Source organism: Chiloscyllium plagiosum, chromosome 17, assembly GCF_004010195.1.
Source record: "Chiloscyllium plagiosum isolate BGI_BamShark_2017 chromosome 17, ASM401019v2, whole genome shotgun sequence".
NCBI classification, from domain to species: domain Eukaryota; kingdom Metazoa; phylum Chordata; class Chondrichthyes; order Orectolobiformes; family Hemiscylliidae; genus Chiloscyllium; species Chiloscyllium plagiosum.
This window is the reverse complement of record NC_057726.1, coordinates 16286396-16298409: the sequence shown is the minus strand read 5'-3', so window position 1 is coordinate 16298409 and position 12014 is coordinate 16286396.

The following is a 12014-nucleotide window of genomic DNA, read 5'->3' as shown; positions in this document are numbered from 1 at the left end:
TAGATAGAATAGTGAAGAAGGTGTTTAGTATGCTTTCCTTTATTGGTCAATGTATTGAGTACAGGAGTTGGGAAGTCATGTTGCGGCTGTACAGGACATTGGTTAGGCCACTGTTGGAATATTGCATGCAATTCTGGTCTCCCTGCTATAGGAAGGATGTTGTAAAACTTGAAAGGGTTCTGAAAAGATTTACAAGAATGTTGCCAGCGTTGGAGGATTTGAGCTTTGGGGAGAGGTTGAATAGGCTGGGGCTGTTTTCCTGGAGCGTCAGAGGCTGAGAGGTGACCTTATAGAGGTTTATAAAATCATAAGGGGCATGGATAGATAAGTAGACAAGGTACTTTCCCTGGGGAGGGGCAGTCCAGAATTAGAGGGCATAGGTTGAGAGGGGAAACATATAAAAGAGACCTAAGGGGCAACCTTTTCATGCAGAGGGGGGTACGTGTATGGAATGGGCTGCCAGAGGAAGTAGTGGAGGCTGGTACAATTGCAACATATAAAAGTCATCTGGATGGGTATATAAATGGGAAGGATTTAGAGGGATATGAGCCGTGTGCTGGCAGGTGCAACTGGATTGGGTTAGGATATCTGGTCGGCATGGGTGGGTTGGACCGAAGGGTATGTTTCTGTGCTGCACACCTCTATGACTCTGTGACTGTAGATTGCCACACGAAAGACTGTTGCACAAAATCAGGGCTCATCGGGATGTGGGTAATACATTAGCATGACTAATGGACAGGAAGCAGAGAGTAAAATCAGAAGGTCATTTTCACATTAGCGGGCTGTTACTGTTAGGCTGCCACAGGGATCTGTACTGGCACTTCATGTATTTATGACCTATATTAATGTCTTTGATGAACAGCCAGAGGATAACCTATCAAGGTTTGCTGATGATGTATAACTCGGTAGGACGTTAAGACTGTGAGGAGGAACACAGAGTCTGCAGAAGTATGCAGATAGGTAATGTAAGTGGGTGAGAAAGTTGTAGCTTTTAAAAATTCATTCAGATGTTGTTGATGTCATTGTCTATCCTTAGTTGCCTTTGAGAGTGTGGTGATGAGTTGCTTTTTTGTACTGCTGCAATCCCTTTGGTGTAGCTACACCCACAATGCTGTTAGAGGAGGAGCTCCACGATTTCGATCCAGTGACATTGAAGGAACGGCAAAATATATCCAAGTCAGGATGGTGAATGGATTGAAGGGGAGGTTAAAGATGATGGTGTTCCCTTACATGTGCAGCCCTTGTCCTTCTTGATAGTAGTGGTCATGGTTTTAGAAGGCGCTGACTAAACATGAAATATAATGTGGGGAAGGTTTCTCACTTTAGTATAAAGAGTAGGAAACTTCTTTAAAACTAATGAAGAACTATCACATGTTGGTGTTATTAGGGACTTGAGCGTCCTCAGAAAGTAGATGTGATGGTACAAGAAGAAAATGGCATGCTGATCTTTATCATAGCGGGTATAAGTACAAGAATAAGGACGTTTTAATTCAATCTTAGAGTAGAGTAGAGTAACTTTTTATTTGTAATTTCTACCATATGCGGCTGACACAGTAAAAATGAGACAGTGTTCCCCAGGACCGAGGATGCTACATGGACAGTACAATATACACAATCGTACACGGCATAAAGTGCATAAGAAGTGCAAAACACGCAAGTTACAGTGTTATAGAAGAATGATAAATAAAAGCCATTTTTCTAGCAGCAATTCAAAGTCGTGCAAAGAGTTTCAGATGGGAAAGCATTGGATCATACTGTGTTAAGGAGCTTGATGGCTTGGAGGAAGAAACTGTTGCACAGTCTGGCCGTGAGAGACCGAATGCCAGATGGCAGGAGGGAGAAGAGTTTGAGTGAGAGATGTGTGGGGTCTTCTACAATGCTCTTAGCCTTTCGGATGCAGCATGTGGTGTAAATGTCTGTAATGGTGGGAAAAGAGACCACGATGATCTTCTTAGCTGCCCTCACTATCTGTTGTAGGGTCTTATGATCTGAGAAAGTGCAGTTCCGAACCAGGCAGTGATGCAGCAGCTCAGGATGCTCTCAATGAACCCTCTGCAGAATGTAGTGAGGATGGGCGGGGGGGGCGGGGGGAATGGGAGATGGGCTTCCCTCAGCCCGTGTAGAAAGTAGAGGTGCTGCTGGGTTTTCTTGGCTATGGAGCTGGTGTTGAGGGTCCAGGTGAGATTCTCCACCTGGCGTGTGAAAAGAAATTTGGTGCTCTTCACAATCTCCATGGGGGAGCCGTAGATGAACAATAGAGAGTTATCACTCTGTGTCCTCCTGAAGTCAACAACCATCTCTTTCATCGTGTCTATCTTGCAGGACTTTGGTGACATTGCACCAGAGTGGGATGAGCATAAACAATGAAGAATGACAGGGTGCCATCCATTAGGTGATACATTTAAACAAGGCCCAACCTTCCCTCTCAGGTGAACATCACAAATTCCATGACACAAATTCTAAGAAGAGTAGAGAAGATCTCCCCTGTGCCCTGGCCAATGATTATCCCTCAATCACCATCACAAGAACAGACAAATCATCTGGTTATTATGAGATTGCTGTTTGTGGGAATTTGCTGTATGCTGATTGGCTGCCATCTAACCTAACACTGTACATGAGTCTCAGTCAAGATTGTTCTCCTTGAGTTCTGGAGTGGGACTTTGACCGTCAAGGACCTGACTCAGCAGTGAAAGTGCTACCAACTGACATAAGGAGATCTTAGGACAGGGTTGATCTCAGAGAAATAATAAGGGTGTACAGTAGCGCCTCGACTTATGAACTTAATCCGTTCCAGGACCCAGTTTGCGAACCGAAATGTTCGCGAATTGAATCAATTTTTCCCATTTGAATTAATGTAATTCCAATTGATCCGTTCCCCAGCCCCAAAAACATACTTTTTTAATGTAATTTTTATTTATTTGTGGCACTGAAATTTAAAATAACCTTAATTATAGAAAAATACTCTATCACTAAAATAAAACTGATAATTGTACTGCACTTTACCTTTGTGGTTGTTAGTTGCTGGCACAGGTGAATGGTGAAGGAGAAGAACAATGAAACCATGTGGTCGCACACGGGCTTTTTGCGTTCGTATCTTCATTCGTACCTTCATTCGTACCTTGAATTTCGTACGTACGTTGAAGCAAAATTTTACATACAACCCTGTTCGTAAACCGATTTGTTCGTGAACGGGGTCGTTCGTATGTCGAGGCGCTACTGTATTAAACTAACCCACACAGTTCATCAATTCCTGATGATCAATTAGTCATTAGATCACTATCATTACTATCACATGGTAGTAATACAGAACTTCACAATTGCTGTTAAAAGACACATTGTTTCAAAACTGTGCACTTTGCACTCACCACAACATTTCACACGAATATAAATTCAAGGGCAAACCAGAGATTAGGCTGTGTATAAACTGAGATTTAAACACATGTACAACCCAAAGATCATAAGGCATGGATTCTTTATTCTACTGGCATCAGGTCATTACAAACAGGAAGGTAAAATAAAGAGACCTATTAACACTATGTGAAGGGGACAACTGGGTCTGTTTATTCTCCTTTTCTCCCAGCCAAATTGTCTACAATGGCACTCTTTCCAATGCTATAAGAATCCATTCAACTGCTCCCGCTGTCCTTCCCCATTGTTGCCACCTAGTGGTGGAGGACCTGCCGAACTGTTCAGCGCCCTTGCTATTATTTTCAAACCAATCTGTGCAGTGATGTTATTACACACCTTTGGAGCAGGTGGGACTTGAACCTGGGCCTCTTGATTCAGAGATACAGACACTACACAGTGCCACAAGAGCACTCGCAGCTCCCTTGCTTAGCGCCTTCCATCATGAACATCATTTGCTATGTGCACTTGGAATGGATTTAAGTACAAAGTCAAGTTCACAGGTTGATAATGCTTACAGGTCCTGGGTACAAATTCAAACATTGTCACAATCACCACAACATACAAGTATAGAATACATGTGGTCTTCTGTTTGCACCAAGGAAATGACCAGTTTTCAACCAAATTTTCAAGGTACATGGCAGAACAGGAGGCACAAGCAGTGCATCAGAGCAAGTACTGATGCAGCTACAAAGAACCGAACACCAACCCAAACAGACTGAGCACAAGGAGTATTTTCATGCTAAACCTGCGAGACAAGAGTACAGACAGTGATCAACAAACCAAAATCTAATCATGTGTATCACAAAACAGAGTGGTGAATTCACGTTTCACACTGTCAGTCTTGTGGAAAATATGTTCCTGTCATCATCACAGTTTTTGAAGTGTTTGCAGAAAATAATTGCTTTTAGACTGATTCGGTAGCAATTGCCAACAAGCTAACTTGTGAAATTTAAATGTATGTATCCATAAACATAGGAAGCCATGATGGAACGTACAAATGTAAAACTTTCACCATACGATTGCTCAGCAATTTCAAAAGACCTTAAGAGATTGGAGCAGAATAAAGCAATTTAACCCAACGAGTCAGCTCTGCCATTCCATCATGTCTAATATGTTTTTCACCCCCATTCTCCTTAGCCGTAGCCCTTGATCCCTTTACTAATCAAGAACCTATCCAGCTCAGTCTTAAATACACCCAATGACTTGGCCTCCTCAGCCTTCTGCAGGAATGAGTTCCACAGATTCACCACCCTCTGACTAAAGAAATTCCTCCACATCTCAGTTTCAAAGAACCATCTTCTCATGCTGAAACTGTGCCCTTGGGTTCTAATCTCTCCTACTAATGGATCCACATCCACTCTATCCAGGCCATTCAGTATTCTATAAGTTTCAGTGAGATCCCCCTTCATCCTTCTAAACTCCATCAAGTACAGACCCAGAGTCCTCAACTACTCTTCATATGACAATCCCTTCAGTCCTGGATCATCATTGTCAATCTCCTCGGACCCCCTCCAATGCCAGCATATCCTTTCTTAGATATATGGCCCAAAATCCCTGTCAATATTCCAAATGCGGTCTGACGAGAGCCTTATGCAGCCTCAACAATACATCTTTGCTCTTGCATTCTAGTGCTCTCAAAATGATTGCCAACATTCTATTTGCCTTCCTAATCACCAAATGAATCTGCATGTTAACTTTAAGTGAATCCTGAACTAGGATTCCTAAATCCTTTTGTGCTTCAGATTTCCAAAGCCTTTCTTTAATTAGAACACAATCAACACCACTATTCTGCTGACCAAAGTGAAAAACCTCACACTTTCCCACATGGTACTCCATCTGCCACTTCTTTGCCCACTCTCCAATCCTGTCCAAATCCTTCTGCAGCCTCCCCGCTTCCTCAACACTCCTGTCCCTCCACCCATCTTTGTGTCATCTGCAAACTTAGCAACAATGCTCTCAGTTCCTTCACTGAAATTGTTAATGAATAATGTGAATAGTTGTGGGCCCAATGCTGACCCCTGCAGATCTCCACTAGTTACCAGCTGCCATCCTGTAAAAGCATCCCTTTATCCCCATTCTCTGCTTTCTGCCAGTCAGCCATTCCTCTATCCTGCCAGTACCTTGCTCTAACACCATGCAGTCTTATCTGATTTAGTAGCCTCCCATGCAGCACTTTGTCAAAGGCCTCTCTGGAAATCCAAATAGATCATATCCACTGGCTCTCCTTTGTCTTACTTGTTCATAACCTCCTCAGAGAATTCCAGCAGATTTGTCAGGCATGACCTCCCCTTAATGAAGCTGTGCTGACTCAGCCCTATTTTACCTTGCTCTATAATCCAAGTACTCTATAATCTCATCCTTAATAATGGACCCTAAAATCTTACCAACAACCATGTCAGGATAACTAGCATACAGTTTTCTGTCTTCTGCATCCCCTCCTTCTTAAACAGGGGTGTTATTTTAGATATTTTCCAGTCTTCTGGGATCCTGACTCCAGTGATTCCTGAAAGATCACCATCAGTGCCTCCAAGATCTCCTCAGCTATCTCCTTCAGTACATCTGGTTCTGGTGATTTATCCACCTTGAGAACTTTCAGCTTCCCCAGCATCATGCATCAGGTCAAAGTACTGGAATGTAATAACAATCAATCCAATTAGATGTTGCAGATGTTCTCCATCATAAAGATTACTGAACTAGAATTTACAGGCGTATTAGCATGCTGTGACCTAACACTGTTCACAATCTGCGGAATCTATCATACATCAGAGATGCAACAGAAACTGCAGCACACCATTGCAGAAACACTTGCAGAGCTGAATATGAACACTTCACTGTCTTCTGAATTACTGGAGCCAAAATCTCAGCACTCTGCAGGAAAATGAAAAGTCAGGAAGAAAAGGCTGGACAACATGTAAAACATAACTCCAAATGTAAGAATACCATGTCTGCATTGATGAAATCATTGGGCAACACTTCTGTTCAGCTCACCAAGATAAGGATGAGTGGAAAAAGACACAAAGCAGAGTGAGCGTCAAGCTCTGCCACATCAATTCAGTTAAAGCGTTTCTAGATCGCAGGAAGATCTGGAGCATTAAAATCAATCAAGCTCAGCAGGACCAGCAACAGAAACATTGGTTTAAGCAACGCTGGGAAAAATGACAGACCTGCAGAAACAGGTGAAGAATCACAGCATAACAACAAGAGCAGCAACTCATTCATGAGACAATCCCTGCAGAAATTAATGTCTACTGAAAGAACTCAACCATGACATCAATCAAATGAAACAACCACAGAGGCAACAAATGGAAAAGGTCCAAGCTTCAAATAAACAATGAATGAATGATTTATTGTCACATGTATCTTGGTGATACAATGAAAAGTGTTTTCTTGCCACAATCCCAACACCATTTTGAGTTACAATACGGATAATAAGAAATTAATAAATAAGACTTCATCTTCTGTCCAAATTGGGGTCTCAAGCACCGATTCAGGGCTTTTACAAGGTGTCTGGAAGGTGTTCAGGGTCTCAAGGGGTCCTGCTGCAGGAATAGTGACAATGCCGCTAATGCTGCAAGAGACTCTGCTTCTCCTGCCCTTGCTGCCTCTCCGACACCAGTTCGATTCTGGGCCTACTGCCACCAGGAGTCCTCTTTCCAGACACAGCCACCACCAGGAGTGCGCGCTCCAGGCTACCACCACCAAGAATCCAAGTTCCAGGCCTACCCACTGGCAGGAGTCCCTGCTTCGGGCCTACCACTACTAGGAGTCGAGGCTCTAGGCCTACCCACTGCCAAGAGCCCAGGCTCCAGGTATACACTGCCAGGAGCCCAGGCTCCGGGCCTACCACCACCAAGAGTCCAGGTTCTGGTCACCACCACCATTGCCAGGAGTCCTGATCCACACTACCGACACTGCAGCTTCCACCCTGCCAACACTGCTCCACCCGCGAAGGTGAAGAAGAAAGGAAGAAGAGAAAGAAAAAAAAAGATGAAATGTACATGGGGAAAACAATGTTGCCGACCTGGAGCAGATCAGCTCCAATGAGCCCTAACATTATCTACTGTGCTGGCGCCATCTTGAAACAAAAAGAAATGAAAATATTGAAGAGGCTGAACTGTTATACAGCAGCTAAAAGAGGAGGAAAATATATTGTCCAACAATTACATAAAACTTTGACAGAATTAGAAGAATCTTGGATGTAAACCGAAAATCTTCAAAATGAGCTGGAGGTTATTAAGGAGCGAAACAATAAATGGCATGAAGACTTGAACTATTTGAGATAGTTTGAAGAACAAGACCAGTCAGTGGCTAAACTGAAGCAAAACTTGGCTGCACTGTGTCAGATAAAGCAAATTCTGTAACAGTAACTGCAGTTCACGGAAGATAAACTTGACAACCCAAACAGGAATGACAGATAATATCACTGAAGATTGCAGAAATCAGCAGCACCTCATGATAAATTATCATCACAAAATCTGTATATATCAGCAAAATATCTCTACATTATAAAGTGTCATAGCTCATGTGTTATTATAAACTCATAGAATCCCTACAGCGCAGAAGGCCAATCAGTCCATTGAGTCCACAGAGACTCTCTGAAGAGCATCCCACCCAGACCTGCCCCTACCCTGTAACCCTGCATTCCCCATGGCTAACCCATCAGGCATGCACATTCCTGGGCACACTTTAGCATGGTCAATCCACCTAACCTGCACAGCTTTGACCTGTGGGAGGAAACTGGGACACCCAGTGGAAACCCACACAGACACAGGGACAATGCACTAACTCCACACAATCGCTTGAGGCTGGAATCGAATCCAGACCCCTGGAGCTGTGAGCCACCATTGAGCCACTGTCCCACCCTATTTGTAGACAGTTAAACTTTCATTTGGAACAGACCACCCTATTTGTAGACAGTTAAACTTTCATTTGGAACAGAGGGGGATGTTGTAAGTGTGTCTTGCCTCTAAGAGAGTTCACCTTTAAAGGCTACATGTGCTGTGTGTATACAATAGTGCGACTCTGCCTGCCAATTATTCTGCTGTGGGTTTACAAGCTGCACATACAAAAATCAGTTGGTTTGCTGCAATAAAAACAGACCAGCGGGTCTGGCAGCATCTGTAGTTAAAAAACAAAGTAAACATATTGAATTCAGTGACCCTTCTTCAGAATGGTTCCACTCAGATGATATTTGGCGTGAGAGTGTTGGATCACTCAATATTTACATTCCTGCTCTTCAGCAATATCTTGTGTATCTTGGCACATTACCTGAGTGTACAGCTATTCTTTAGCTTCAAAATATGTGCCACACCAGCTATTAACATTTGTACTGAAATAGACAGAACTTATGAAAACTGATGCATTTTCTCTTACTCAGCCTGCTCAGTGGTGATATGACACAACTCTGGAAAAAATGGGTCCTGAACCTGGGTCTCCTGGCTCAGAGATAGGGACACTACCAATGTATCATAGGAGCCCCTTGTGTAGTCTGGGTCCCAGAGTGCATTCATAGTTTCTTAAAAACCAAGTGGGTTGCAAAGGTCACTTTCTCCATAGAGTGGGGTTAATGTCGCTAGCATAGTGAACCAGAGCCACGGGTAATTGTTTTAGGGACATGGTGGCCAAAAAAATTCAATAAAATCTAGAATTAAAAGTGAGCTTATTTTAACCACTGTCAATTGTCATCAAAACCCATCTGGTTCACCAATGTCCTTTCAGGGAAGGGCATCTGCTGTGCTCACCTGATCTGGCCTATTTGTGACTCCAAACCCATAGCAATGTGGTTGACTCTTACCTGCTCTCTGGGTAGTTAGAGCTAGTTAATAAATGCTGGTCTATACAGCAAGCCCCCATCTCATGAACAGATGAAACAAAAAATTAAAATGTCCATTCAAATAAGCAACATTTTGCACATGCTTATTGACACAATTTCCCAGAATGAGACAAAATTCCATGCCCTTGCCGAGAGCATGCTGAAGTTTTTAAATGCCTAACAGCACTAACAAATCTTTACTCAGATTAAAAAAAAATTACCAAAATATGCCAGCCAACCATTAACATTAACAGTTTCAAAAATCTAAACAGAATGCAACCTGCAACACTTGAAATTTCAAATGTCCATCTATTCAGCTTGGCCCTTGATCATTACAAGCTGCCATACATTTTTTGATCATCAGTTTATTCAGTTGGGTTATTGTCCACATTGAATATTCATGGTGGCATTGGGAGCAGTTTGACCTTTAGTACAAAGAGGCAATTAATATTTCACTGCCTGTTGGCACACATCCTTGTTTTTATATTGGTGCCAAGCTGGAATTGGCATTTGCTGTAGAATATTTTAATTCTGGTTTTTAACCATGGTGCTACAATGGTAGTGAAGTGGTTTGTTTGTTTGCTTAATAAAACCTGCTGTCCTCATAAGCAGAGCTCCAGTTTTCATGCAGACCTGTTGCATTGATTGAATAATGCCAGGTAAATAATGATACTTCTTTTCCATTTAACTTTCATGTTGATTTATAAGTAAGAGACATCTGATGCTGTGACACCTTTTCTACTAGTCTACAGTTTTCTGGGTTTAAAACCAGACAAAGTAACAAGATAAACAGAAATTGCTGGAGAAATTCAGTTGGCCTGGCAGCATTTAATTAGGTTAGATTCCCTACAGTGTGGAAACAGGCCCTTCGGCCCAACAAGTCCACACCAACCCTCTAAAGAGCAATCCACTTCCCCTCTGCCTAACGCACCTAACACTATCAGCAATTTAGAATGGCCAATTCACCTGACCTGCACATCTTTGGACTCTAGGAGCACCTGGAGGAAACCCACACAGATACGGGGAGAATGTGCAAACTCCACACAGACAGTTGCCCAATGCTGGAATTGAACCTGGGACTCTGGTGCTATGAGGTAGCAGTGTTAACCACTGAGCCACCATCTGTGAACAGAAAACAGAGTAAACGTTTCGAATCCAGTGACTCGAGGGAAAGAGATTGAACCTTGAGCAGAATTCAAATGTTAGCCAATGGACTGCTGAAAAATCCTTGAAAACTTTATTAATCAAAATAATTAAAGTTCCGATATGCAGTTATGGTATAGAGGGAATTGCAATTCTAAATGGAAAAATAGACTTAAATTTATATAACACCTTTAACAACATCAATATATCTCGGAGCACTTACAGACAACTGAGCACTTTCAAAGTCTAGTCACTATTATACAAATGCAACAGCCAATTTGTATACAGCAAGCTCCCATAGAATATCTCTGTATACATTATAAATGTATGTACATGTGTGTGTATAAAACGTAGATGAATAAATTAGCAAGAGTTGCAACTCTATAGTCTACGAGAAAATGTGAATATAATCAAGATACAGTGAACAATAGAGACCAAATGAAATAGTTTGCATTCAGTCAGAGCCCTGGATAAGTTCTGGATGTCAAAACTGGTTTTCTGTGTAGGAAAGGGAGATTTTTAAATTAGTTCTCACATTAGTAAGGGAAAGGGGATAAATGGATCATTTTTTTGAGTTGGAAGGCTGTTATGAATGGAGCACCACAGAGATCAGTGCTGGGGGCTCAATTATTTTCGATCTATGTCAGTAACATCAATAATGGGACCAAACATCTTCTAGCTAAATTTGCCAATGACACCTTGATGGGTAGGAATGTAAGATATAAGAATCTGATAGAGTCTAGGGAAGTTTTAGTGAGTTAGAAAGAAACTGGAAAATGGAAAATAAGAGAGACAATGTGAGCATGTGCATATTGGCAGGAAGAGAATTGAATAGAGGCAAACTTTAGCACTTCCAAGGTACTGGTGTCCTGGTACAAGAATCACAAAACATTGGTACGTAGATTCAGCAAGTAATTGGGAGGCCAAATGGAACAATAGTACTCATTAAAAGGAGGTAGAATATACAAGGTGGGAAGGGTCACTGCAGAATCTTGTAAGAGTTTTGGATCCTTACTTAAGAAATGATATGATGCATTAGTAATAGTTCAGAGAATGACCACTCAGCTGATTCCTGGGATGAAGCGATGACATCATGCAGACAGGTGAAACAGATTAGAATCTTTACCAACTATAATTCAGAAGAATGAGAGTTGATATTTTTGAGACATGTAAGATTGTGAGGAGACTTGATACTGTCAATGCCAGCAGGATGTTGCCCCATGTGGAGGAATCCAGAACTAGGGGACTATTCAAATATTATGGCGTCTCCCATTTAAGACAGACATTTTTGCCCACTTCTTGACCACTTACTTAACCTATCAACATTCTTTTGTATCCCTCTCACAATCTGCCTTTACACCTATTTTGTCTCAATTGCAAATTCATGTACAGTACATTCACTTCCTTCTTCCAAGGCATTAATATGCAGTAGAACCTCGATTATCTGAATGAGATGGGCAGGGAGTATTTTTTTTCTTTTTTTTTTCTTTTTTTTCTAATGTCCCATTCATTATTTTTTTTCTTTAAATAATTTAACCCCCACACTACCACCTAAGTGCGGTAGTGCTTATTTTATCCCCAGCACCCATGGTGTGTGTGCGCAGGTGTGAGACACAGTGAAAGACACAAAGTGCACGAATCTTTATTCAAA